We start from the raw sequence: 27,133 nt of genomic DNA, 5'->3' as shown, positions 1-27,133 counted from the left end.
GAAGCGGGAACCTGCTCACCAATAACCGCGATTCCATAGGCTTCAAGTGTTCCCTGACGATTGCCTAGCGTAGATACTGGAACCGTGGAGGTAGGAGGCTGTATTTTCGCCTTTCTTTTCCCCATAATTAGGGTCAGAAATGCAGTCGCAGGTTAGCTATTTAGACCGCAGGAACTCGTGGTTATGCGACTGTTGTAGACGCCATCTTGATCCTGACTTTCATCAAAATTATTTTTTTTTTGTTACCTTGGACATCTCTGGCGTGCGACACCATCAACCACGAAATTCTAAAAAATCACTTGCACACAATTGGATTGACAGGCAATATATTATGTTGGTTTCGTTCCTTTCTAACCCATAGGAGGTTTTGTGTGTTCAGATATTCTGACAAATCCAGTAGAATTCCCTGTTCAGCTGGGGTCTCTCAAGGATCATATCTGTCTGAAGTTCTTTTTAACCTCTTTCTGAAACCACATTGCTTGTTCTTAAGGTGCTTTGGGGTGCCTTATAAACTTTACGCTCACAATATTTAATTCCTGGTACCAGTCCAGACTTCATTTGATAATAACTTTACAAAATTGCAGTTGTATCTTCTATCATCATACAATGGATGGAAGGGAACTGCTTAAAACTAAATCTCTCAAAACCTTTGCTTTCAGGCTTCCCCGTTGTTGATGTTCCTAGAGTGTTTAAAAAGACTTCAGTAGAAATCCCAATTTTTAAAGAGATTAGGGATTTGGGAGTTTTAACTCGATTCTGCTCTTAGAGTGAAGAAGCAGGTTCAGAATGTAATTTATAAAGTCTTTTATAAATCGAGAATAATTAGACATATGAAGCTTTATATTACAGACCAAAATTTCCATAATATAGTTCAAACCATGGTTTGTCCTTTTAATTGACTATTGCAATGACCTTTTCATCAGCATTACAAGTGACCCACAATTCCATAGCTACGTTTATCACAAGTACATCACGATTTCTCCTATTCTGAAGTTCTTGCATTGGCTCCCAATCAAATGTCATAGTAAATTTAAGATTTTATTACTGTTTTTTTAAAGTTCTAAATAAGTGTGTTTCCCCACTGCTATGTTGTACTCTAAGACTGTTCCAGCCTTTCGCTCTCTGAGGTCTTCTCAAAGAAACTTGTTTGATGTTCCATCTTTTCGGCAAGTGTATATGGAAGAGTTTAGATCCTCCATTTGTTATGTTATTGATCCAAGGCTCTGGAATGCTTTACCTACCGAGCTTCGTTCAATACAGAACATTGATCAGTTTAAGAAGAAATGGTTCCGCTGAATCTTAGCTGAGATTGGGTGGCGAAGCTAGTAATTGGGAAACAAAATGGGAGCTGGGCAGACTTCTATAGTCTACGCCCTGATTGTGACTGAATAGATAGGGATGGGCTGGAGTGTAAATTTTAAGGGGCTTCGACATTAGCTCCAGAACAGTGCTGGGTAGACTTCTACGGTCTGTGCCCTGAGAAAGGCAAGGACAAATCAAACTCAGGTATACAAATAAAGTATCACATACTAAGTAAATGAGTTTATCTTGTTGGGCAGACTGGATGGACCAGACAGGTCTTTATCTGCCCTCATTTGCTACTATTATATGAATAGTGAGAACACTGTTATATATTACTCACTCTAATTTTGTTTACAATGCTGATTATATGTTTTATGATGTATGTAAAATTTGTTCTTTGCTTAGGATGCCATGATAATGCGGGCTACAAATAAATTTTATTATTAGTATCCTACAATCAATTTATGTGTGATTTTATTTAAAAATTGGCCTCTTTTATCCAGGCTCTCTCTCATTCTCTGTAGACAGGTGGATTATGGTATTAGAGAAAGTGAAAATAAACTGTTTGTGTAAAAGAAATAACAAAAATTATATCTGAAGTGACCATCCTGATCTGAGGAAAGGGTTTTAGCTCCAAAAAGTGAGTCAAAAAGGTATTTGTAGTCTAATGAAAAAAATGATTTATATTTATTAATCTTTATTCTTGTACATTTGAGGTAAGAGTATCTCATTCCTCTGCACATCTGTAATATATCCTTACAGATCAGTTACAGTGACAATGGAGATATATTGCAAATCTCAGTAAGCATGCTCATGCTAAATTGTCAAATTTTCCTCTCATTAGACACCAGTGGTCTGGCAGGTAGTCAGATTAGATGAGCAAGTACTTCCAAGTCTAGGTCTCCCAATCATATTGGGGGAGGGGGAGGAGGGATAACGAAGGTAATATGTAAGCAGAAGATTTTGACCATATGTCCTGATCTACATCACACACACTTCACTGCCAGAGGTATACTTGGATCAGGTACGCCACCAGTCAATTTCTATGCTGCTAGCAATGTAAAAACTCACAGCTGACACTGTACCATCTTAATCCTGCAAGATCATCAGAAGAATCATTCACTGCAAGGGACGGCCAAAGTTCAAGATTGTGTATCGGAGGCGTACTGAAGGCGGGACTTGGGTGTGCCTAAAACTAGGGCGTCCTTGACCCATAATCGAAAGAAACAAGGACGTACCTGACTTGGGCGACTTTACCTGGTCGTGTTTTTCTTAAGACCAAGGCACAGAAAGGTGCCGAACTGACCAGATGACCACCGGAGAGAATCGGGGATTTGGACGTCCCTGACCGTATTATCGAAACAAAAGATGGGCGTCCATCTTGTTTCAAAAATACGGGTTTTCCCGCCCTTGGATGGGGACGTTTTGCAAGGATGTCTCTTTCGATTATGCCCCTCTATGTATATGTTACATGTTACAACAGCTCATTAAGGGGTCCTTTTATCAAGCTGCGATAAAAAGGGCCCTGCAATAGCAGCGGGGGTTGTTTTTACCATGCACCTGGGCCCTTTTTACCACAGGGGGTAAAAAGCCCCTAAAAAAAGTCATGGTCACACGGTAAGATTATTCTTACCGTGTGGCCATGCGGGGGAGGGGGAGAAGCACTTACCACCACCTATCGAGGTGACAATAAGGACTCCTGTGGTATATGTTTACAGAATTATTTTCTGTAGCACTGGACATGGCGTGCTCTCGAGGCGGAGCTACCACCAGCAGCCACGTTCCAGGTGGCCCTGTAGTAAAAGGGCCACTAAGTTTTTTTGTTACTCTTCCTTAAGTCTGCATTAAGTTAATGAGAACTGATAACAGACTAGTTTGCTAAATTGCATTAAATGCGTTCACATGGTTAATGCACGTTAATGCTTCCATTAGTATTTGTGTATTTCAGTTCATTGGACCTTTAGTGTGTGCTCAAGAGATTAGAATAGCAGTTAAGAAAGATTATAAGATGATGCGATTAAAAATGATGGCCCAGTTGAAAAAAAAAACTACAGACAGCTCAAAACACTGCAGCCAGGTTCATATACAAAATCTCTCGTTTTGAAAGCGCCTCCCCTTTATTAATCAAATTACACTGGCTTCCCATCAAAGCGAGAATCACCTTCAAATTATGTACCTTTATCTGTCTCTTTGTATCAGGTGTTCAGCGCTGCGTGCGTCTGGTAGCACTATACAAATGCTAATAATAATAATAATCTTTCAAATAGTAAATGGCAGAGCTCCAGGTTATATGGTACCACTAATAAACTAACCTCAAAGAAACACTAAATATGAGGCAAGAAATTATCTCAGACTACACCTCCCAAATTGTAAAAAAGTAATCTACAAAACTGTCCACTCTGCAGACTCCACTTACCTAGGAACCAAATGGTGAAACTCCTTACTACCCAAAATAAGAAATATACAGGAATATACTAGATTCTGCAAAATCCTCAAATTATTCCTATTCAAACAAACCCTCACAAAGAACAACCATATCTCAAACAACTAATTATTACCTGAATTGGTTATTACTTTATTTAATCAAACTTAATCTTTTGGGGACCACTGGTTGAATATCTCTTTCTTTGTGATTATACCAAATGATGTTGAGATATCTGTCTTTCAGTCTTACTGATTTATCAACTCAGGACCTCAACGCTACCAAGCTTGGTTATTCTGCGAAGAATACTTGCTCTTTCTTTCTTAGTTCTTTAAGAGAACTACCAACCAATGTTCTTTGCAAAGAACAGATTTGGAATGTAAAATGTTAGATTTCAACTAGGTAGAATTGAAGCTATTTCTCTCACAGCATGGGTGTTTGGAAGTGGTGGGTAGACCAAGCAACTTTTACATTGGTTGGTAGTTCTCCTGCTACAATAAAATAGAAAAATAGCAGGACCAATGATAGGAACATAGCTCCAATTATAAGCGGTGGCGCTCTTAAAGAACTAAGAAAGAAAGAGCAAGTATTCTTCGCAGAATAGCCAAGCTTGGTAGGTTGAAAAGATAAACCTTGCATTCTCTACCTCGCCACCTCTCCCTCCACTAGTCCGTTCCCCTCTCTCTCCTTCCCCTCATTCCTTTTCCTCCTTTCCTGAAGTTACTATAGAGGAAACTACACTTCTCCTTTCTTCCTCAAAATGTACCACCTGTTCCTCTGATCCCATTCCCACCCACCTCCTTAATGCCATCTCTCCTGCTCTTATTCCTTTTATCTGTCACATTCTCAACCTCTCACTTTCCACTGCGACTGTCCCTGCTGCCTTTAAACATGCTGTGGTCACACCTCTCCTTAAGAAGCCTTCACTCGACCCTACTTGTCCCTCTAATTACCGACCCATCTCCCTCCTCCCTTTTCTCTCCAAATTACTTGAGCGTGCTGTTCACCACCGCTGCCTTGATTTTCTCTCCTCACATGCTATTCTTGACCCACTACAATCTGGTTTTCACCCTCTCCACTCAACCGAAACTGCGCTTACTAAAGTCTCCAATGACCTATTACTGGCTAAATCCAGAGGTCTCTATTCCATCCTCATTCTTCTTGATCTTTCCGCTGCTTTTGACACTGTCGATCACAGCATACTCCTCGATACCCTGTCCTCACTTGGATTCCAGGGCTCTGTCCTTTCCTGGTTCTCTTCCTACCTCTCCCTCCGCACCTTCTATGTTCACTCTGGTGGATCCTCTTCTACTTCTATCCTTCTGCCTGTCGGCGTACCTCAGGGTTCTGTTCTTGGTCCCCTCCTCTTTTCTATCTACACTTCTTCCCTTGGTTCATTAATCTCATCCCATGGCTTTTCCTACCATCTCTATGCTGATGACTCCCAAATCTACCTTTCTACCCCTGATATCTCACCTTGCATCCAAACCAAAGTTTCAGCGTGCTTGTCTGACATTGCTGTCTGGATGTCTCAACGCCACCTGAAATTAAACATGACCAAAACCGAGCTTCTCATTTTTCCCCCCAAACCCACCTCCCCACTCCCCCCGTTTTCTATTTCTGTTGATGGCTCTCTCATTCTCCCTGTCTCCTCAGCTTGAAACCTTGGGGTCATCTTTGACTCTTCTCTCTCCTTCTCTGCTCATATCCAGCAGGTCGCCAAGACCTGTCATTTCTTTCTTTACAACATCCGTAAAATCCGCCCCTTTCTTTCCGAGCACTCTACCAAAACCCTCATCCACACCCTTGTCACCTCTCATTTAGACTACTGCAATCTGCTTCTTGCTGGCCTCCTACTTAGTCACCTCTCCCCTCTCCAATCGGTTCAAAACTCTGCTGCCCGTCTCGTCTTCCGCCAGGGTCGCTTTACTCATACTACCCCTCTCCTCAAGTTGCTTCACTGGCTCCCTATCCATTTTTGCATCCTGTTCAAACTTCTTCTACTAACCTATAAATGTACTCACTCTGCTGCTCCCCAGTATCTCTCCACACTCGTCCTTCCCTACACCCCTTCCCGTGCACTCCGCTCCATGGATAAATCCTTATCTGTTCCCTTCTCCACTACTGCCAACTCCAGACCGCGCCTTCTGTCTCGCTGCACCCTACACCTGGAATAAACATCCTGAGCCCCTACGTCTTGCCCCATCCTTGGCCACCTTTAAATCTAGACTGAAAGCCCACCTCTTTAACATTGCTTTTGACTCGTAACCACTCGCCTCCACCTACCCTCCTCTTCTCCTTCCTGTACACATTAATTGATTTGATTTGTTTACTTTATTTTTTGTCTATTAGATTGTAAGCTCTTTGAGCAGGGACTGTCTTTCTTCTATGTTTGTGCAGCGCTGCGTACGCCTTGTAGCGCTATAGAAATGCTAAATAGTAGTAGTAGTAGTAGCGTTGAGGTCCTGAGCTGATAAATCAGTAAGACTATTCACATGCTGAGAGATGGATATCTCAATACCACTTGGTAAAATCACAAAGAAAGAGGTCATTACTTTATTTACCATTAACTTTCTCGTTGCTTCATGTACAATTTCTCATTCATAATAGATTTTCTAAACGTTAAAATCCAAAGCTATCCCTGTACATTTATGATACTGTATTGTAAAATTGGATTTTTAAAACAAATTACTTTTTTATGAATTATTCTTAGTTATGTATTCAATACTGTTTATTGTAAGCCACATTGAACTCAAACTTGTTTGGGATAATGTGGAGGATATAAATGTCACAAACAAACAAATAAATAAATCCTAACTAATAGGATATGGTCAAGACCCAATGTAAGGAGAGGTTGTGAACAATCACAAAACTGAATGAAGCCAAGAGATAACTTGGGCAGGAAAATGTTCAGATGAAGAGCTTTAATAATAATTAGTTAAAGGTGAGGGAAGTCAGACTATATATTAGGATGGGTGGCATCTCCTAATATGGCCTAGTTTCCTGGGGGCTTGTAGGCTTTCCTGCCCCTACCCTTTTAGGACCCTCCCTCCAAACATCTCCCAGTTGGGCTAGCTTTTCCCCAACTCCTCTTCTTAGAAGCAATAACTCTAGCCCCAAGCCTTATGGGAGTTGTAGTCTCCTATTTAAAGGGAAACTACCATTTCCTTTACACTTTAACCCATAAACAGGGAGCCAGAGCTGCCCTCCCTATGGCATCCTGTTGACAAGACACAACCTGTGCAGTTCCTCACCGTGGCTCATTATATCCACAGGCCTAATGGGACCTATAGTTCCGCCTCCTTTTGAATTTAGTAAATTGTATTACATTCTAAAGGTAACAAACATCCAAATTCAATACAAAATACAATGTTTTATAACTTCCATTCCATAAGAGAAACTATATGATAACAGACATTTAACTGGATAAAAATTAAATAATGTTGTAGTTCAAAAGCTTGAATCGAGTCAATGCACAACAAGTATACAGATAAATAAGCTTATATACACTTTAATGGAAGTTATATGAAAATGAATAGCCTCCTTTTAAAGTAAAACACCCTTTCACAACCTGACAAGTCCAGAACCTGTCACGATTGTTAAAAAAATTAAAAGCTATTCGGAAATTTATTGAACTAGCAGTTTTTAGGCTTATAGTTCAAATGTTACTGCTATCTAAGATTGATTATCGTAACGTTGTTTACACTGGTTGTACTAAAGCTTTAATTAGAAGACTTCAAACGGACCTCAATACGGCAATCAGATTAGTGTATTCTGTGCATAGATGGGAACTGCTTTTTTCGTGGTGTGGCTTTTGCCAGTGATGAAATGTTATTAGCCCCAAAGGTGTTCTACGTGAAGCTCGTTGAGGCTTTTTCCACCCAGTTTTCATTTTTCACTTTGTTTAGGTTTATAGATTAACTTCACAGACTTGAATATTTATTGAGAATTGTATGGAGTATGTTTAATGTGTGGGATTAGCTACAGTCTATCAGTAAAATACAGGGAGCAGAATAGTTCCTTCATCTCTCTTTCTATTTCTGTTCGGCGCATACGCAGTTCGCTGACTGGCTTCCCCGACATCACATGCAAAGAGCTGGTTATCAGAAGCAACGAGCAGCTCATTTGCATGCGATTCCCTTTGGGAATGCCTCTGTATTTCCAAATCGGTAATTTTTACCGATTTGGAAATGCGGACGGATTCTTAACGGGGACCTCTGTGTATTTGGGCCTCACATACTTTATCCTGGACTGTAGTTTCTTCCTCTACTCCTAGATATTTATATTAGAGCCATCTGCACACATACCCCATACATTTGCAGGGAGGATGTACACAGCGGAGGGGAGGGGCGGGGCTCCATCTTATGTGCATAACTTACAGAAAAGTAAGTTACGCACATCCCTGACTCATGTAGGTGTCTTCACTTATGCTGGCTGTGTGTGTGGGATTAGCTATAGTCTATCAGTAAAACACCTCTCTCTCTCTATTATTATAGAAGAATATATATATATATATATATATATATATATATATATATAAGGACTTCCGGTGACGTCATGAGCTAGGGAGCAGCGTGCTTCCGAAGCTCCGAGACCCCGATCTCTAATAAAGTGAAAAATATCGTGGTGGAACTGACCGAATCGCTCCATTATATGGAAAAATACTTAACAACATTACCGGCAGATATGGCTCAAAAGTCGGTGAAGAAAGACAGGAGTAAAGCAAGTAGCGGAGAAGTTAAAATGGCGGAAGAGGCCGGGGCCACCGGACCCGCATTCACAGAAACCCAGCTAGCACAACTGACGTCGGCGGTTGAGAAAGCATGGGAACCCAGGTGGGTAGTGCTCACCAACAAATTGGAGTCCTACCAGACAGCGTTGGATGGAATGGGAATCCGCGTAGGAGACCTGGAGATGCGAGTTTCGGCGGTGGAGGATGACTCGCGCGGATTTGGACCGGATATTGCTACCATGCGCCGCCAACTAAAAGAACAGAGGAATCTACTTGATGATTATGAAAACAGAGCACGCAGGAATAACATACAGATTGTGGGACTGGACGAAGCGCTGCCTGAGAGGAATCTAGAAACCTGGCTAGAAAATTGGTTGTCTAAAGAACTGGCACTTACAGACACGATGGGGCCCATAGTGATTGAACGGGCGCACCGCGTGGGCCGCTGAACAGAAGATCATACCCGCCCGCGTGTGGTCATCGCAAAAATCTTAAATTATCGCCATAAGGTTGAAATTCTCCAAGGATTCAAACTTAAACACGACTCACTGAAATACAATAATAGGAACATCTTGATTTTTCAAGATTTTTCCACACTGGTACAGGAAAAGAGAAAGCAATATCATGCGCTGTGTTCCAAGCTGGTACAAAAGAACGTTTGTTTTGCGCTCCAATACCCTGCTCAGTTGAGAGTTCATGTACATAATACATGGCAGACCTTTACCACGCTGGAGTCCGCAAAGCAAGGCTTAGTAGAAAGTAAAATTCTTGATGATGCCTGACATTGAACTTAATGATAAAATGGAGGAGCGTTCGGTGGGGACCACATCCCCTTCAAAATTATATGAGTAAAATGTATGTATGATATATAATGTTTCATTGTAATATGGAGTTCAGGGTCTCTAGTGTGCACTGGGGTCTTAGCTTCAACGTCTGACTAGATCAGGTGAATGAAGCAGGGTACCTGTATGGTAGGGGGGGTTAAGGAACGGGAGGGGGGTGGGGGGGAGGGAGGGAGGGGAGACTCTTTCCTAACTCTAAGCATTGGGAATGCGCGGGTGTTTCTGCAGGTGGAACATACAAGTCTGTGGAAGGTGAGGGTCTTGCTGGGACTGGGCACTTGTAGAATCATATGCCTGACTTATATAGAGAGCAGGGGCAGCGGGAATACCTATAACCAGGGGCGTATCTGCGTGGGGCCTCAGGGGCCTGGGCCCCCGCAGATTTCGCCCTGGACCCCCCTACCGCTGCCAACCCTCCCCCTCCGTTGCTCGCTTACCTTCGCTGGCGGGGGACCCCAACCCCCGCCAGCCGAGGTCCGCGTCCTCCTGCCGCTGCCGGCTGCCTCTGGTGCTTTCATTTGTCCATTGAAGCTGGCGCCGATGAAAGTTTCTTTTGAGTCTGACGTCGCTGCACGTTGTACGTGCAGGACGTCAGACTCAGAAACATTTTCTGAGTCTGACGTCCTGCACGTACAACGTGCAGCGACGTCAGAGTCAAAAGAAACTTTAGTTGGCGCCAGCTTCAATGGACAAATGAAAGCACCAAAGGCAGCCGGCAGCGGCAGCGGCAGGAGGACGTGGACCTCGGCTGGCGGGGGTTGGGGTCCCCCGCCAGCGAAGGTAAGCGAGCAACGGAGGGGGAGGGTTGGCAATGGTAGCGGCTGGGGGGAGGGGGATCGGCAATGGCGGCGGCGGCGGCGGGGGGGGCTATAATGTGCCCCCTCACTCTGGCCCTGGCCCCCCCTACCGCCGCAGTTCAGATACGCCCCTGCCTATAACAATAAAGAGATATGCCAATTAGACTAATATTTTGGAATGTGGGGGGTATAACTTCCCCAATAAAGAGGAATAAAATATTGACGGCCCTTAAAAGGCATAAGGCCGATATAGCTTGCCTACAGGAAACACGCCTTAGCGCAGCGGAACATGCTAAATTGCAGAGATCTTGGGTGGGGGAGTGTTATGCCGTGGACTCTAAGGGGCGCAGGGGCGGTATAGCGGTCCTCTTTTGTAAAGGGCTAGCATGTAAAGTAACGGTGGTGGAGAAAGGAGGGCATGGTAGAACCATTACATTGCGGGTGTGGGTACAGGGCTTTAGTTTTTTGTTGGTTGGAGTATATGGTCCTAATGACTGCGATAAGGAATTTTACCAGTCCTTGGGAAGCCGCTATCTTCAACAGGGAATGGATAAGTTACTAGTTATGGGTGACTTTAATTTAGTTTTTGACTCGAGGGAGGACTCTTCAAATCCAACTTCAGCACATTATGCTGGACAGAGGGCGGGAGAGCTGAAAATGCTTGCAAAAACATTAAATTTAGTAGACGTGTGGAGGGCACTGCACCCAGGAGAAAAAGATTACACACATAGATCGCGCGCCCATGGTACCCTAGCGCGATTAGATTATATTTTGGTAGAGAGGTCCATGTTTTCCCAAGTACAGGCAACTCATATTGGGCCGGAAGAAATATCGGACCACGCAATGGTGTGGCTGGATCTTCAGGCACCCGGGGATAGAGTTGGGGGGGCAGGATGGAGATTTCCAGCATACTTGTATACGGAGCCCGCTTTTCAAAAATATCTGATGAGAAATGGGGAGACTATGCATTTAATAATAAGGAACATGCACAGGTGGATCCCATGTTGTTTTGGACAGCCTCGAAGGCAGTTTTAAGAGGAGATATTATAGCCTATTGTTCTGCAAGGAAAAAACGTAGAGCAGCAAATATTTTACAATTAGAAAAACAGTTCCTCAGAGCTAAAGGCGTACACGCGCAAAGACCTTCACCTAAGACCTTAGAAGAGCTGAAAACAATACAAATTACCCTAAACACCTTAATACACGAAAACGAAACCAGATCGGCGATTTATTATAAATTTAAACTACAACAATTTAGTAATAAAACGGGACGGTTACTAGCTAGAGTAGTTAAGAACTGGGGAGGGCCCAGGGTGGTGACCACACTGCAAGATGAACGAAATAGGATCACTACCTCACAACAAGAAATAGGAAGCATCTTTACTAAATATTTTGCCTCACTCTATTCCTCTGGTGAGGCGCCTAATGTGTCCTTGATTCAGGATTACTTAGATAAAGCAGGGCTCACCAAGTTGTCAGGTGATGAGTTGGCAATACTTAATGCACCCCTGAATTTAGGTGAACTACAACAGGCAATTAAACGATTAAAGTTACGTACTGCCCCGGGACCAGATGGGTATTCCGGGGAGTATTATAAGATGCTACCTTTGGAGGCACAGGTAACGCTTTTGGAACATTTGGATGAGGTGGTCACTAACGGTAGTTTCCCCCTTTATGCTAATACCGCGCTTATTACTTTGTTGCCAAAGCCTGGAAAGCAGTTAAATAGAGCAGAGGATTTCCGGCCAATATCACTGTTGAACGTTGACATTAAGCTATTGGCGGGAATACTGGCCGAGAGGCTTGCACAATGTTTACCTAGATTGATAAGTGCTGAGCAAGTAGGATTTGTTCGTAATCGACAAGCCACACATAATGTCAGGCGCCTCCTACTTGCTATGGCGTATTGCCAAGAAAAAGAGGACCCCTCTATAGTGGTGAGTTTAGACGCCGAAAAGGCATTTGATAGGGTGAATTGGGGATACCTATTTCATGTGATGCAGGCCATGGGGATTTCAGGATGGTTTTTGCAGGCAGTCCAGGCTCTCTATTGTGATCCGGCAGCACAGGTTTTGGTTAACGGTATGCGGGGGAATGAGTTTCAGATTAAAAAGGGGACTCGGCAGGGCTGCCCATTATCTCCAGCTCTATTTGTAATCTCACTGGAGCCATTTTTGCGTACGCTTATGACTCACAAGGACATTACAGGTATATCGGTGGCTGGTCACCAAGTAAAAGTACTGGCTTTTGCCGATGATTTGCTGTTAACGGTGACAGACCCACCAAGGTCTATGGACACATTACTGCAAGAAACAGATAGATACGGACAAATTTCTGGTTTTAAACTAAATCTGTCTAAATCATCTGCCTTGGAGATAGTCCCAGGAGCCCAACATGATTGGAAGTCTAAATTCTCCCTCACTTGGGAAAAGCATTCTATTAGATACTTAGGAGTCCGTATATCGGCAGACATGTCGAAGCTATAAGAACTTAACATACAAAAACTGCTAATTGATACAAAATCGAGTTTACAGGCTTAGAGCGAGCTTCCGGTGTCACTACTGGGGCGAATAGCCTTATTTAATATGATTATAGCCCCCAGATGGATATATATATTCCAAACCATTCCACTGTATTTGAGAAGAAGGGATGAATGAATTTTGAATCAACATCTGCAGAAATTTCTCTGGAAAGGGAAAAAGGCCCGCCTCTCTGTCCCTTCTTTAAGTATACCAGTGGAATATGGAGGCTTGGGTCTTTTAAATCTAAGGTTCCTTAATATAGCTAGTGGAATGAGACATATAAGTGATTGGTATAGGAATGCCAATGATTACACCAACACAACCCTAGAGTTAGGTCTTTCACAGGGGACACATTTCAGTAATTATTTACATAGCACTGGTGCACCTGTGCCATACTCCCTGAAACATTCGGGAATCATGGTAACAGCAAAGGCAGTGTGGGGTTGGATATGCCGCTTACACCAATTCTCTGCAAAGGTAACCCCATTCCTGCACATTAGTGACAATCATGCTTTCCCTCCGGGTCAGATGTATACTGTATTTAGGAACTGGAAAAGCAAGGGTATTGTATACTTACTACATGTATTAACCAGAGAGGGCCGCATTTGAGAGTTTTCAGAATTGAAAAAAGAATTTGGACTGCTTGACAGTGATATTTTCTACTATAGGCAACTGAGTCACTATATTGCTTCTCTACCTTGGACATCACTAACTGAAGATGTACAGGAAGAACTTTCATCAGCCTTTTCGCTGGAATCACAACAGAAAGTACCCATGACATACCATCATAGACACATACGAGACACAGCTCCAGAGGTGGAATACCATAAATTGGCACAATTATGGGAGACAGATTTGCAGGTGCCAGTCACAACACAGCAATTGAAGACCCACATTTTACAGATCAGAAGAGTTACGACCTGGGCCACACATTGGGAGTTACAATACAAAATGGTTTTGCGATTGCATATACCTCCAAAGAGAGCGTTTCATATGGGACTCTCACCATGGGGAGAGTGTGCAAAGTGTGGCAGCGCGGGAGCAACATTGGGCCATATGTTTTGGTCATGTGTGGGTATTCAGAAGTTTTGGAAACTGATTATAGCCTATGTTGCCAAACTGTGGGGACAATCATGGCAATATAACTCGTCCTTACTTTTTGGTTGCCCCAACTTAGGGACGACGCCCAGAAAGGGATATACTGCATATGTTTTAAGGGCTATAATTGTTGGCAAACAGGCAATCTTGACTGAATGGCTGTCATATCAATACCCCACATGGCAGCAATGGCGTGCTCGTATGGTGTCTCTGTTACGCTTGGAACGCATGGCTATAAAAAACTTTGACTCTAAGATGGGCGAGAGATTCCAGCAAAGATGGTCACCATTCTGGGACACTATGACTGCTGCGGCAAGAAGCCACTTGTTGAATTCTTAAATCCACTGCTTTGTACGATGTGACAGGAGAAAGGAAAGAGATTAGGTATGGGAGGGCAGGGGGAGGGACATAAAATAAAAGAAGTTGGAGATCAAGAGGGGGAAAGCAAAAGAAATACCTTGTAGAAGTATATGGAAATGTAGATGCTTTGTTATACAGTTTGAATGTGACATGTGTATATTCCATGGACTTTGTGACTCCAACTAATAAAACAGATTTAAACATATATATATATATATATCTCCTTATATAATAATTTGTCCATCTGCATCCCTGGCTGGCTGGGTTCATAACTGTATGCAAATGAGCGTACGTCAGCTTGCCTTCAGCCTTCCCTTCCCTCTCCATGTCCCACCCTCACGGAAAGATGAAATGACGTCAGAGGAGGGCGGGACATGGAGAGGGAAGGAAAGGGAAGGCTGGAGGCGACGCGAGCCGAGCCTGCTGCGTTCACTGCCACTGCTGCGGCTTCAGGTAAAATTAAACTTTTAAAGGCAGGGCAGCAGGAAGGACAAGAGGGCTATTGTGGGAGACAAGGGCGGGCAGGTGAGGGCTGGGGTTGAACTCGACCTTGGGTGCTTAAAAGGGGGGCTGGGGCGAGTCTCTGGACATGGATGGGAGGGGAGGATTGCTGGACATGGAGTGGAGGGCACAGGAGAGAGGCGACATCGCTTAGCCGATAGCCTTCCTAGGACCCGTTTCATTTTTCGCGAAACGGGCGCTTTTTGCTTGTATGTATATATATATATATATATATATATATATATATATATATATATATACAGTGCATTCCACTTAAGTGCAAGGGTCTGGGACCAAAGAAATACATGCAGTTAACCAGAGTGTGCACTTAACCATTGTGACCCAAAGAAGCTTGACATCTGATAAACATATGTACAGTACTGTTTATTATTCATACAGTATACAGTCGCCGTTAAACTGACATTATACAGTTTCCATTAACTGACATTAGGCTTACTTGAAGTAATCAGTCATAGTCCTCTGTACAGTCTTGTGTGAGTTCCATAGACTTACGTCTGCCAGACGGTAAAAACTGTCATAGCACTGACATCTAGTGGCCTCCAGATAGGTCCGCACAGTTTTGAGACTCTGCAGCGCTCTTGCAAAAGTGACAGGAGGAGGTTGTTGAATTTCGTCAGCATGTCCTTCGCTGCTCATTTCATCATCTGTTTCATCATCAGCCGTTGCCTGCGTGTAGGCGCATATCTGGACATCAGTGCTGTCGTCAGCTGTTTGTAGACTATTAGATTGTAAGCTCTTTGAGCAGGGACTGTCTTTCTTCTATGTTTGTGCAGCGCTGCGTATGCCTTGTAGCACTATAGAAATGCTAAATAGTAGTAGTAGTAGTAGATCATAATCAACAGCTACGTAGTGATGAAACTCCTCTTCAGTAACACCGGCTGGGATGTCAATAGCCTGTTCATCTGACGCGTTTGCAACAGCTGCATCTGTTTCGTCCCTCTCCACATACCTAACAAAGCTTGCCCGCTTGTAGCAGTTCACAATGGTTGCCTGTATAACATGATTCCAGGCTTCTTTCTGCATATGTAGGGAATCCAACAGTGATAGATTATGAGCCAGTTCAACAGCACATTTACCCTTGCCAATCTGGTCATCCATAATGCTCATCAGATGACGTAGCACAAGAGCCCGATAATGTTGTTTGAAATTGGCTATTATGCCCTGATCCATAGGTTGGATCAGAGATGTAGTGTTTGGTGGCAGGAAGACCACCTTGACGTTAGACAGCCTGACATCATCACTGTGTGCAGCACAATTATCACAAAAACTCTGATGCTTTTGTGTCCGCATTCTAGTGTCTAACTTCTTTAGCCACTGCTTCCAAATTTCCCCAGTCATCCATGAATTTGCATTAGCCTCATATGACACAGGAAGTCGCTTAACATTCTTGAAGCAACGGGGCTGTTTGCTCTTTCCAATGACGAGTGGTTCCAACTTCTAACTCCCATCCATATTGCAGCAAAGGAGGATCGTCAGTCGGTCCTTCGACGTTTTACCTGTAATTTCGGCTTGTTTGAATGCAAGTGTTCCATCAGGAATCGCTCGCCAGTACAGACCATTTTCGTCAGCACTGAAAATGTCACGAGGTGCAAAGATGGTAGGAAGAACTGAAACAACCCAATTTTCAGCACCAAAGTCATCAGCGTCTTGCTTTTCACCATGCTGTTTCTTGAATTTTATGTTGTTCCTCTCCTTCCATCTTTCCAACCATCCAACAGTGGCTTTGAATTCAGTTAGTCCAAGACTTTCAGCTAGCTTATTAGCATTCTCCATAAGTAGTGGACCACTGTCAGGAAACTGTCTGCTCCTGACTTGAGAAAACCACTAAAGAAGAGCATCTTCTACCTCCTCAGCTTCTCTCGCCCGTTTTCATTTCTGATGTGGATTTGTATTGTTTTGCCAGTCTTCCAGAAGCTGATCTTTCTGCTTCAAGATAAGTGAAATTTGACTGGGATTGACACTATAGTATTTAGCAATAGATGCTTGACTTTGTTTGTTTTCTAATTTTTTTAAGAACTTCTATTCGTTCAGCCAGTGTTAAAGTCTTACAGTTGCGCGACGACGACCCCAGTGTACACTCTAACAACATTCTTACGCTTATTCTGCCTGTGGCAGTTAAAGGGGTAGTAAATTTGAAATCTCATTGGTTGTCACGTGCCAATTGGCTTCCATATTCCATGCGTGCGCTTATGCGGAATCTTTCCTGCAGAGGAGCAGTCTTAAAACAATGCGTGTAAGCGAATCTTTCACTTATCAGTGGTGCGCTAAACCGAAGTTTGTCCCCAAAGAAATTGATGGTGCCAAAAATGGGACTGAAGTATGGCATGCAGTTAAACAGAGCATGCGCTTATCCAACGTGCACTTAAATGGAGTGCACTGTATATCTTACTCAATAGCAGTATATTTTACGTATATCCCTCTCGTTTTTATCCAACAGATGAAAGATTTGGAAACAACAGTAAGAGAATGGAAATGTACAATGAGCAACAGTGGGAGAAATGGAAACAGAAATCCCTCTCCAGAGACAGCCCAGATTCTTCAGCTGATTGTGTGGGAGGTATTAGAGAAGTAACACCAGCCAACATGAAAACAAAAGGCCGGAAAGGAGAGAGATTCGATGTATGTAAGGAACAAGAGAAAAATTCCATCCACTCCTCAAATCGTGCACAGAATCAAAGGCAGAATGGAGACAGATGATCTCACAACAGTGCATGCAAGGAAAGGTTTGCTGGGAAGTCAAACCTGAAAGGACAAAAACAAATTCACAGGCGAGACAAGCCATTCCAGTGTACCGAATGTGAAAAGGGCTTTACATATCAACGACATAAGTACATAAGCATCTCCAAGCTGGGACAGACGAAGGGTCCATCGAGCCCAGCACCCTATCACCGACAGCAGCCAAAAGAACAAGCAATTTGTCCCGCCCCTCCTAGAAATAGTGTATTATTCCCTCGTCAATTCAATAACATTCTATGGCCTATTCCTACAGGAAGCTGTCCAACCTTTTTTTGAAGTACACTAAGTTAACCGCCTTAACCACTTTTTCTGGCAGCGAATTCCAGAGTTTAACTACGCGTTCAGCGAAGAAAAATTTCCTCCAATTCGTTTTAAGTTTACCACACGTAGCTTCATCACATGCCCCCTTGTCCTAGTATTTTTGGAAAGCGTAAACAGACGCTCCACATCGACCCGTTCCATTCCACTCATTATCTTATAGACCTCTATCATATCTCCCCTCAGCTGCCTCTTCTACAAGCTGAAGAGCCCCAGCCTCTTCAGCCTTTCCTCATAGGGAACTCATCCCATCCCCTGTATCATCTTTGTCGCCCTTCTCTGCACCTTTTCCAATTCCACTATATCTTTTTTGAGGTGCGGCGACCAGAATTGAACACAATACTCGAGGTGCGGTCACACCATGGAGCGATACAGTGAATGATACATACCTGTAGCAGGTGTTCACCGAGGACAGCAGGCTGATTGTTCTCACGACTGGGGTGACGTCCGCGGCAGCCCCCACCAACTGGAAGAAGCTTCGCGGGCGGTCCGCACGCAGGGCACGCCCACCACGCATGCGCGGCCGTCTTCCCGCCCGTGCGTGACCGTTCCCGCCAGTTGAATGACAAGCAAAAACTATGAAACGCAACTCCAAAGGGGAGGAGGGAGGGTAGGTGAGAACAATCAGCCTGCTGTCCTCGGAGAACACCTGCTACAGGTATGTATCATTCACTTTCTCCGAGGACAAGCAGGCTGCTTGTTCTCACGACTGGGGAATCCCTAGCTCTCAGGCTCACTCAAAACAAGAACCCAGGTCAATTGAACCTCGCAACGGCGAGGATACAACAGAAAATTGACCTACGAAGAACAACTAACTGAGAGTGCAGCCTGACCAGAATAAATGCGGGTCCTGGAGGGTGGAGTTGGATTTACACCCCAAACAGATTCTGCAACACCGACTGCCCGAACCGACTGTTGCGTCGGGTATCCTGCTGGAGGCAGTAATGTGATGTGAATGTGTGGACAGATGACCACGTCACAGCCTTGCAAATCTCTTCAATAGTGGCTGACTTCAAGTGGGCCACTGACGCTGCCATGGCTCTAACACTATGAGCCGTGACATGACCCTCAAGAGCCAGCCCAGCCTGGGCGTAAGTGAAGGAAATGCAATCTGCTAGCCAATTGGAGATGGTGCGTTTCCTGACAGCGACCCCTAGCCTGTTGGGGTCGAAAGAAACAAACAATTGGGCGGACTGTCTGTGGGGCTGTGTCCGCTCCAAGTAGAAGGCCAATGCTCTCTTGCAGTCCAATGTGTGCAACTGATGTTCAGCAGGGCGGGTATGCGGCCTTGGGAAGAATGTTGGCAAGACAATTGACTGGTTAAGATGGAACTCCGACACCACCTTCGGCAGGAACTTTGGGTGGGTGCGGAGCACTACTCTGTTGTGATGAAATTTGGTATACGGAGCATGAGCTACCAGGGCTTGAAGCTCACTGACCCTACGAGCTGAGGTAACTGCCACCAAGAAAATGACCTTCAAGGTCAAGTACTTCAGATGGCAGGTATTCAGTGGCTCAAAAGGAGGTTTCATCAGCTGGGTGAGGACGACGTTGAGATCCCATGACACTGCAGGAGGCTTGACAGGGGGCTTTGACAAAAGCAAGCCTCTCATGAATCGAACGACCAAAGGCTCTCCAGAGATGGCTTTACCTTCCACACGATAATGGTAAGCACTAATTGCACTAAGGTGATTCCTTACTGAGTTGGTCTTGAGGCCAGACTCTGATAAGTGCAGAAGGTATTCAAGCAGGTTCTGTGCAGGGCAAGAACGAGGTTCTAGGGCCTTGCTCTCACACCAAACGACAAACCTCCTCCACTTGAAAAAGTAACTCTTTTTAGTGGAATCCTTTCTAGAGGCAAGCAAGACGCGGGAGACACCCTCCGGCAGACTCAACGCAGTGAAGTCTACGCCCTCAACATCCAGGCCGTGAGAGCCAGAGACTGGAGGTTGGGGTGCAGCAACGCTCCGTCGTTCTGCGAAATGAGGGTTGGAAAATACTCCAATCTCCACGGTTCTTCGGAGGACAACTCCAGAAGAAGAGGGAACCAGATCTGACGGGGCCAAAAGGGCGCGATCAGAATCATGGTGCCGCGGTCTTGCTTGAGCTTCAGTAAGGTCTTCCCCACCAAAGGTATGGGAGGATAAGCATACAGGAGGCCAGTCCCCCAATGAAGGAGAAAGGCATCCGACACTAGCCTGCCGTGTGCCTGAAGTCTGGAACAGAACAGAGGCAGCTTGTGGTTGGTCTGAGAGGCGAAAAGGTCCACCGAGGGGGTGCCCCACTCTCGGAAGATCTTGCGTACCACTCTGGAATGAAGCGACCACTCGTGCGGTTGCATGACTCTGCTCAGTCTGTCGGCCAGACTGTTGTTTACACCTGCCAGGTATGTGGCTTGGAGGAGCATGCCGAACTGGCAAGCCCAACGCCACATCCCGATTGCTTCCTGACACAAGGGGCGAGATCCGGTGCCCCCCTGCTTGTTGGTGTAATACATTGCAACCTGATTGCCTGTCCGAATTTGGATAATTTGGCAGGACAGCCGATCTCTGAAAGCCTTCAGTGCATTCCAGATCGCTCGGAGCTCCAGGAGGTTGATCTGCAGATCCTTTTCCTGGAGGGATCACAGACCCTGGGTGTGAAGCCCATCGACATGAGCTCCCCACCCCAGGCGAGATGCATCCGTCGTCAGCACTTTCGTGGGCTGTGGAATTTGGAATGGACGTCCCAGGGTCAAATTGGTCCGAATGGTCCACCAGAGCAGTGAAGTGCGGCAACTGGTGGAGAGGCGGATGACATCTTCTAGATTCCCGGTGGCTTGGAACCACTGGGAAGCTAGGGTCCATTGAGCCGATCTCAGGTGAAGACGAGCCATGGGAGTCACATGGACTGTGGAGGCCATATGACCCAGAAGTCTCAACATCTGCCGAGCTGTGACCTGCTGAGACGCTCTGGTCTGCGAAGCCAGGGACAAAAGGTTGTTGGCCCTCGCTTCGGGAAGGAAGGCCTGAGCCGTCTGGGTATTCAGCAGAGCTCCTATGAATTCCAGAGACTGGGTTGGCTGGAGATGGGACTTTGGGTAATTTATCACAAACCCCAGCAGCTCCAGGAGTGGAATAGTGCACTGCATGGACCGGAGGGCTCCTGCCTCCGAGGTGTTCTTGACCAGCCAATCGTCGAGATATGGAAACACGTGCACTCCCAGCTTGCGTAGATACGCCGCCACCACCACGAGGCACTTTGTAAACACCCGTGGGGCAGAGGCGAGCCCAAAGGGCAGCACACAATACTGAAAGTGCCGTGCGCCCAGGCGGAATCTGAGATACTGTCTGTGAGCTGGCAGTATCGGGAAGTGAGTGTATGCGTCCTTTAAATCCAGGGAACATAGCCAATCGTTTTTCTGAATCATTGGCAGAAGGGTGCCCAAGGAAAGCATCCTGAACTTTTCTTTGACCAGGAATTTGTTCAGGCCTCTCAGGTCTAGGATGGGACGCATCCCCCCTGTTTTCTTTTCCACAAGGAAGTACCTGGAATAGAATCCCTGCCCTTCCTGCCCGGGTGGTACGGGCTCGACTGCATTGGCGCTGAGAAGGGTGGAGAGTTCCTCTGCAAGTACCTGCTTGTGATAGGAGCTGAAGGATTGAGCTCCCGGAGGACAATTTGGTGGAAGGGAGGCCAAATTTAGGGCGTATCCGCACCGCACTATTTGGAGAACCCACTGGTCGGAGGTTATGAGAGGCCACCTTTGGTGAAAAATTTTAACCTCCCCCCGACCGGTAGATCGTCCGGTACGGACACTTTGAGGGCGGCTATGTTCCCGTGGATCCAGTCAAAAGCCCGTCCCCGGCTTTTGCTGTGGAGGCGCAGGGGGCTGCTTAGGCGCACGCTGTTGACGAGAACGAGCGTGCTGGGGCTGTCCCTGTGCCTGACGAGGCCTTCGGGCCGGCTGGATGTACCTATGCTTGGTGAAAGCATAGGGCGCAGCCTGCCAGGCCCGGGAAAAACGTCCACCTGCTGAGGTGGATGCTGAAGGCGCCCAGTGGGAGAGCTTGTCGAGGGCGGTTTCCCGCTGATGCAGTTGGTCCACCAGCTGCTCGACCTTCTCACCAAAAATGTTATCCCCCCGGCAAGGGACGTCGGCCAGTCTCTGCTGGGTGCGGTTGTCCAGGTCAGAGGCACGCAGCCATGAGAGCCTGCGCATCACTATACCTTGGGCCGCAGCACAAGATGCCACGTCACAGGTGTCATAAATACCCCTGGACAGGAACTTTCTGCACGCCTTCAGCTGCCTGACCACCTCCTGAAAAGGCCTGGACTGCTCCGGCAGGAGATTGTCAACCAGGCCCGCCTGTTGCTTCACATTATTCCGCATGTGAATGCTCGTGTAGAGCTGGTACGACTGGATGCGGGTCACGAGCATGGAAGATTGGTAGGCCTTCCTCCCAAATGAGTCCAGAGTGCGAGACTCCCGCCCCGGGGGCGCCGAGGCGGTATCCCTCGAACTCCGTGCCCTCTTGAGAGCAGAATCCACGACCGCCGAGTCATGAGGCAATTGGGGCCGCATTAACTCTGGGTCCGAGTGGATTCTGTACTGGGACTCTGCTTTCTTGGGGATGGTGGGATTAGATAATGGTCTCATCCAGTTCCGAAGCAGTGTCTCTTTGAGGACATTGTGCAACGGCACCGTGGAGGACTCTCTAGGTGGTGATGGATAATTGAGGACCTCGAGCATCTCAGCCCTCGGCTAATCTACAGAGACCACGGAGAAGGGAATGCATATAGACATGTCCCTGACAAAGGAGGCAAAGGAGAGGCTCTCAGGAGGCGAGAGCTTCCTCTCTGGTGAAGGCGTGGGGTTGGAGGGAAGGCCCACAGACTCCTCTGAGGAGAAATATCTGGGGTCCTCCTCCTCCCCCCACGAGGCCTCTTCCTCGGTATCGGACATAAGCTCATGTAGCTGAGTCCTCAACCGGGCCCGGCTCGACATCGAGGCACCGAGGCCTCGGTGTTGTTGAGCGGTGGACTCCCACGCCGGCGGGGACGAAGCTCCCTCCATCGACGTTGACGGGGACTCCACCTGCGTGGCGGTCGAGACCGGCGCCGCAAGCGGCGTCGGCGTCGAAGGTCTCGGCACCGGGCTAGAACTCGCCGGCGCCACAATCAACGGCGCCGAGGGCGCAACCACCCCCGGCGCCGGCACCGCCTGGCGCATCAGCCCTTCCAGGATCCCCGGAAGGATGGCTCGGAGGCACTCGTCCAGGCCCGCTGCCGGGAAAGATGGGGGGGCCGGTAGAGGCATCGGTGCCAGAAGCTGCTCGGGTCCAGGAGACTGCACCGAAGTGCTAGGACCCTGACGTGTCGGTACCTCAACTACCGAGGGGGACCTCTCCTCTCGACGTTGACGCTTTCCAGGCGTCGACTCCTCTCCGGCGCCGGAGGCCGGGTGCATCAATGGCGACCGATGACGGTGCTTCTTTGGTTTCTTGTGGTGCCCGTCATCGGCGCTAGGTGGCATGGAGGAGGAGGAGGTCGATCCCCCTCGGTCTCAAGGGACCGGGTCAGACAGGGTTCGGTCCCGAGGGCCATGAGCAGAGGGAGTGACCGGGGCCGATTGCCCACGCGGCCTCTCACCCCTACCCTCACCGGAAGACCGGCGGGCCGACGGGACCTGTGCTCCTGGGGTCGATGCCATCGGTGCCGATTTCGCGGACATCGATACCGGTACCGAAGAACCGGCCGTCGATACCGATGCCATCGAGGTCGACGTCAAGGGGCCGGCGCAAGTTCCAAAAATACGGTCCCGAAGAACTTGCTTCGCAACTTGAGTCCGTTTCCGGAGACCAAGACACAAAGTACACGACTTGGTATCGTGCTCCGGCCCGAGGCACTGGAGGCACCAAGCGTGAGTGTCGGTCTGCGAGATAGGCCGGCCGCACCGACCACACTTCTTAAATCTACTCGGGACCTTCGAGGACATCGACGGAAAAATCGCGTTGGCGAAATCAAAGTCATCGATGGTGGCGGTAAATCACACCTCCAAAAATAACTCGACCGCGCGGACACAAGGCCGCAACGCGACGCCCCCGCTAGAAAACGAGGGAAAAAAACCAGCGCGCTCTCCTTTTTTTTTTTTTTTTTTAAATACGAGAAAAAAACTCTGCGGAACGCGCAACGAATACAACGAAGAAAAAAACAACGAAAGTTCGCGAACGCGACGGTTTTCCGGGGCTGACGAAGAGAGAGCGGCAAACACGGCTCTCTCCAGGCGCGGAAAAAGAAAGACTGGCGGGAACGGTCACGCACGGGCGGGAAGACGGCCGCGCATGCGCGGTGGGCGTGCCCTGCGTGCGGACCGCCCGCGAAGCTTCTTACGGTTGGTGGGGGCTGCCGCGGACGTCACCCCAGTCGTGAGAACAAGCAGCCTGCTTGTCCTCGGAGAAAATGGCAGAATAATAGTCTTATTTTTGTTTTCAATCCCTTTCCTAATGATACCCAACACATTCTATTTGCTTTCCTAGCTGCAGCAGCAGCACATTGAGCAGAAGTTTTCAACGTATCATCAATGATGATACCTAGATCCCTTTCTTGGTCTGTGACTCCCAACGCTGAACCTTGCATGACATAGTTATAGTTTGGGTTCCTCTTTCCCACATGCATCATTTTGTACTTGTTCACATTAAATGTCATCTGCCATTTAGATGCCCAGTCTCCCAGTCTCGTAAGGTCCTCTTGTAGTTTTTCACAATCTTCCTGCGATTTGATGACTTTGAATAACTTTGTGTCATCAGCAAATTTGATTACCTCACTAGTTACCCCCATCTCTAGGTCATTTATGAATTTGTTAAAAAGCAGAGGTCCCAGCACAGATCCCTGAGGGACCCCACTAACTACCCTTCTCCATTGCGAATATTGACCTTTTAATCCTACTCTCTGTTTCCTATCTTTCAACCAGTTTTTAATCCACAGTAAGACACTACCTCCGATCCCATGTCCCTCTAATTTCCTCTGTAGTCTTTCATGAGGGACTTTATCAAATGCCTTCTGAAAATCTAGATACACAATATCAACCGGCTCACCTTTGTCCACATGTTTGTTTACTCCTTCAAAGAAATGCAGCAGATTGGTGAGGCAAGACTTCCCTTCACTAAATCCATGTTGACATTGTCCTATTAGTCCATGCTTTTGAATGTGCTCTGTAATTTTGTTCTTGATAATAGTCTCTACCATTTTGCCTGGCACCAACGTCAGACTCACCGGTCTATAATTTCCTGGGTCTCCTCTGGAACCTTTTTAAAATATCGGCGTTACATTGGCCACCCTCCAATTTTCTGGTACCACGCTCGATTTTAAGGATAAATTACAAATCAATAACAGTAGCTCTGCCAGCTCATTTTTTAGTTCTATCAGTACCCTGGGGTGAATACCATCCGGTCCAGGAGATTTGCTACTCTTCAGTTTGCAGAGCTGCTCCATTACGTCTTCCAGGTTTACAGATATTTCATTAAGTTTTTCCGATTCTTCAGCTTTGAATACCCTGTCCGGCACCGGTATCCCACCCAAATCTTCCTCGGTGAAGACCGAAGCAAAGAACTCATTTAGTTTTTCTGCTATTCCTTTGTCTTCCTTGATCGCCCCTTTTACACCCTGGTCATCCAGCAGGCCAACCGATTCTTTTGCCGGTTTCCTGCTTTTAATGTATGTAAAAAAATTGTTACTATCAGTTTTCGCCTCTAACGCTATCTTTCTTTCAAAATCCCTCTTTGCCTTTCTTATCAGCGCTTTGCATCTGACTTGACATTCCTTATGCCGCTTCTTATTTTCTTCATTCAGTTCCTTCTTCTGATTTTCTGAAAGATTCCTTTTTAGCTCCAATAGCCTCCTTTACCTCACGTTTTAGCCATGCCGGCTGTCGTTTGGTTTTATTTATTTATTTTCCATCCTCCTTTTCTGATATGTGGAATATGTTTGGCCTGGGCCTCCAGGACGGTGTTTTTGAACAGCATCCACGCCTGTTGTAGGTTTCTTACCCTCTCAGTCGTTCTGAGCCTTTCCTCAGGTGCATCCCGCCTATTCTGACATAACTTCCTGTTTTCCGCGTAGGCGGTACATGCCCAAGTAAAAGCCCTGATGCTGGCAGAAGGGTGCCTGTCTTAATTGGCGCAGCTGGTGCCATGGAGAATTATGGAGGCCCACAGGAACGGGGGAGAGTGGGCAGAACGGAGAGAGAGATACTGGACTCGGGGATAAGTTTACCAATGGGTGATTGGGTGGGTTTGGGGCAGCAGCTCCCTTGCCCTGGTTACAATACAATAAACAGATGACATGTGGTCTTTGCTTTCCTGGTTCTGGAGTTTTTCAGGTCTGATTCATTTCCTGGTTCGTGTGGTCAGATTTGTGTGTTGGGAGGGGGAGGGGGAGAGAGTTACAGCCTAAAGTGAAATCAAAAACTCAAGTCTTTAATTGCATGGCAAGCAAAAAGAGCATGTTCTATGAAAAAGAAGAAATTTTTCATTACATTACAGAACGTAGAGAAATGAAACAACATCCCTGCCTATGGCGTTGCTGTGACAAGAGTTATGAATGCAGGAGTGTGCATGGAAGTGCCCAGGACAGAGGGGTGAATGAGGTCGGTTTCATGGAGCATGTGCACATATGTGAGGGTGCATGTGGAACATTTAGGAAGGGGTGTGTGGGATTTGTGAATACAAAGGGTATTACTGGAGGAATTCAGCACCACTGTACAATTCAGACAACTCGCCTAATCCTCTGTCTTTGAGGGTCATCATCAACAGATAATATATTGATAAGTATTTAAATTAAAGGCCATTGATTCAGGCTGTCATACCTGAAATGCAAAGGAAGCCTGGGAAAAATCATGAAAGCAATATTTTTGTTAGACTGCTCTTGAGCAACAAGGGTGAAAAAAGAGAGAGAACAGGTCTTGAGGATACACGGACTATATGCAGAGGAGAAACGGAAAGAAAACTTTTGACTACAAACGTTTATAATTTAGACAATCTCAAAAAAACTTTTGGCTTTAATCTGGTTCTATGAATATTTCCAACATCAACAGTCCAAGATCCATATACTTTCACCAATCTACATTAACTATAATAGGAGGAAAAGACTTCAGAAGCTCAGGATTTCAACTTTTGTTTGTTGTTTTCTAAGCATAATTCATGTGAATTGCTTATTCACCTGAGCAGCCTTGTCATGCCTCAAAAACCTACATTTTTTTATATCAAAAAGTCCATTAACTTCCAAATGTCTTATTTTTAATCTTCATAGTTCAAAATCAAACCTTCATCATCTTATCATAAGAACTTGTCGACTCTACAGAGCTTCATCGCGAGCCTTGCTCTGTCACTGAGCCCTAATTCCATCCGTCATTGTAAATCTGGCAATTCTTATACCATGTTTGAGATTCAGAAAGTCTTGTGGAGGAGTGGCCTAGTGGTTAGGGTGGTGGACTTTGGTCCTGA

The sequence above is a fragment of the Microcaecilia unicolor genome, chromosome 3 (genome assembly GCF_901765095.1).
Source record: "Microcaecilia unicolor chromosome 3, aMicUni1.1, whole genome shotgun sequence".
NCBI lineage: Eukaryota > Metazoa > Chordata > Amphibia > Gymnophiona > Siphonopidae > Microcaecilia > Microcaecilia unicolor.
This window is presented reverse-complemented; position numbering follows the sequence as displayed.